Source organism: Thalassophryne amazonica, chromosome 7 (genome assembly GCF_902500255.1).
Source record: "Thalassophryne amazonica chromosome 7, fThaAma1.1, whole genome shotgun sequence".
Lineage (NCBI taxonomy): Eukaryota > Metazoa > Chordata > Actinopteri > Batrachoidiformes > Batrachoididae > Thalassophryne > Thalassophryne amazonica.
The window spans coordinates 46,715,726-46,718,737 of NC_047109.1; the positions used below are offsets into that span (position 1 = coordinate 46,715,726).

Below are 3,012 nucleotides of genomic sequence, written 5' to 3' on the forward strand. Positions count from 1 at the left end.
ACGGTCCCACATCACCACAGCGTTCACTTTGGAAATGATCTGGTCATTTCAGCATGTTGATGGCCGCCTAGAGCGTGGCTCGCTCTCCACTGTTATGCGGACGTCTTTAAACCGGTTGTACCGCTCCTTAATCTGTGTGATGCCCATAGGATCGTCACCGAAAGCCATCTTAATAATCCGAATGGTTTCCACCTGGCTCTCGCCCAGTTTCTGGCAAAATTTGATGCAGTCGAGCTGCTCCAGTTGTTCTGCCATTTTCCTTGCAAATGTGGTGACCCCTACAGGTCAACAACAAAAAAAGACAGATTCTCAAACTAGGGTAAGAAAGACAAGCAGAGGCGTGATCCCAAGTTACAATAACTCACAGTTTTTATTTTCAAATGTTTAAAATGGCCAACTTGTGTTGTGGTTAAAGATTAATTAACAAATACAAAACATGGAGGCATTGGTCAGCAGCCAGGGCTTACCGGTGAGAAGGAGACACCAGCAGTGATGGTCCCTAAAGAAAGAAATAAGCATCCCAGTCACACGTGACTCACACACCACAATCACACCATGAAGGTCCAATCCTGCGTGGTGGGTGAAGCACAACACTCCAACACCCTGGGCCCCTACACCACCACCGTTGCCCCACAACTGAAAAACAAATAATAAAAGAAATTAAAACAATCCCTCAAACGAAACATAGTTAAAAAAAAAAAGATTTAAAATTAACCACAAACTAAACAAAACAAAACAAAACAAAAAACACATCAGCCAATATTAAAAAAAAAAAAAACACACAAAATACAGTTAAAAGAAAAAGGAATAAAATAAAAAATATATAAAAATTGCTAGACTCTAATCCAAACCCCCACAAGGGCTACTGCACAGAGAGGCCTGGATATGTTGCGGGTGTCTAAGTTAGTCACCGGGGGTATGCTAACATTAACACGCTAAAACCAAGTAAGGCAAAGCAGCAACGGTCTCATGCAGCCGGTCCAGAGCCGCTGTCCACCCCAGAGATCTGCCATGGCATCACAAATTATTAAATTACTAAAAAAAAAGCCATAACATGTGCATTGCTAACATGTTGAGCTACATACCAATGAAGGAGCCGCTTAATCACAGGAAAGGAGGGAGGAGCACCACAGCTGCTGATGCCACCGTAACGACCTACGGATTACGTCTCCCCCACAACACGACAACCACAGATTTCCTGCCTGCTGTAAATTTACAGATATAATAATAAGCTATAGCCTCTTTTAGCCCTCTTGCAGGCAGTGCGATTACAGCAACGTACCTGAGCTGCAGAAAACGAGGAGCATACCCAGATAGCGCACAGAAGGAGGCTGGCAACTCGCTGCACGATGACGTGCTGCAGAATAAAATCATTAACAACAAACACCAAAACAATAAGGTTGATACGCAGCACAGCACTGCTACATACCTGCACCGGGAGTGAGGCAAAAGAAACCAAGTGGTGGAAGTGGAGCGGCTAAGCGTGCCCGCTCAATATCATGCCGAACCAGGAAGGGGCCCACCCATAAGGCACCACTCCTTTTGAAGTGCGCCCCTAGTGAGGATTGGATGAACCAAATGACAATCAGGGGAGAGACAGGGAATACTCCTCCTGCTACACAAAGAAAAAACAATGAGAGACTACACCCATCCTCACACAAAGGCTTCTTACAAGCAAATGATGCAATCGACAGGTGTGAAAAAACTCACGCATGCGCATGAAGGTTCAAGGTTTGCTCATGCAAGCACATGTGATTCAGATCCATCAGGTTTTTGAAAAAAATTAAAAGGTCGGATACTTTTCTAACAGACCTCGTATATGGGTTCAGGGAGAGGTAGATGGGGTTCCTGCTCAGTAGAGGTGGGCGATACTGGGAATTTTGGTATTGATCCGTTACCAAGTAAATACAGGCCCAGTATTTCCGATATCGATACCGATACTTTTTCATATTTAAGCTTCATAGATCCAAAAGATCCAAAAGACCTAGGATAGAATTTCGCCAAACATTGTACGTGACAACAAAATACTTTATTACCACAGTCAACATTTTTGTTTAAAAAATATCACTCAACACAACTTAAAACAAAATCTCCTGAGGTAGAGGGCTGACAAACCACAATACAAGGGTGCGCTGCTCCGTGCTGTGTGACACATCGCAGTGCTGCTCTAAGAGATAGAGAGTGGACTTTGATGAATCTGCGTGCGCAGCAGTCAGTGCGTGCGGGAGAGAAAAAAAGCTTGAGTATCGATCTTTTTACATGAGGATCGTTCAATATCAATACCAGTGTTGGTATCGATATTATCGATATTAGGATCGATCCGCCCACCTCTACTGCTCAGAGCCTGATTGCTAAGGCAAACTAAGCGTGAACCCAGAGACTCTGTTATTGTTACTTCGGCTCATTCTCTGTATTAAAGGCGAGGTCAATCTGAGAACTGGACTGAGTCCTGGTAATCACTCTCTCATCAATGGGTACACGGGGTGTGACCAAGGTAAACTGTTAAACAATTTCATGTTGATGTTTTGGGTTTACAGTTGTGTGATACTGTAGTAAAAGGTCCACTCCAACACAGAACAAAACAGTATGCCATTTGTCCATGTGAAGTTATGCTGGGTATATATTGCACAACAGCAGCGGTGGTCCCCATAAATGGTCAAATCACACAATATCACACAGGGTTCAAATGAGACTGTGGTGCCCTATTCATGTAAAAGGCTCAAGGACCAACTCACACAACAACATGCGTAACGAGAATAATTAAATGCTTGTGTTCTGACTTACTGGGCTCCTTGCTGTTTAATTCACAGAAGTACTTAGCATTAAAAGTGAAACGCCTGCTGAGCCTTGGCAGGAGTAAAGTACTACTTTGGAAATCACAGGCTTGTTACAAGCTGGCGCAAGAGAAGGACAAGAGGTTGCGGGTTTGTTCAGGGTCAGAAATGGAGGAACGCCCCTGTGAAGCAGAATGCGTAGCCAGTTGGTTTTCTAATACGATGCTGTAAAAATAAC

General features: G+C 43.8%; 1 long non-coding RNA gene across 1 annotated transcript; it reads right to left on the minus strand.

Annotated features, from left to right (window-relative positions):
* Positions 1–472: 472 nt before the first annotated feature.
* On the minus strand, positions 473–1,541 carry LOC117513281. The gene is made up of 4 exons (XR_004561537.1): positions 1,430–1,541; positions 1,283–1,357; positions 1,086–1,205; positions 473–636 (listed from the first exon to the last, which is right to left on the minus strand). It is a non-coding gene; the product is annotated as an uncharacterized LOC117513281 (long non-coding RNA).
* Between the last annotated feature and the right edge of the window lie 1,471 nt (positions 1,542–3,012).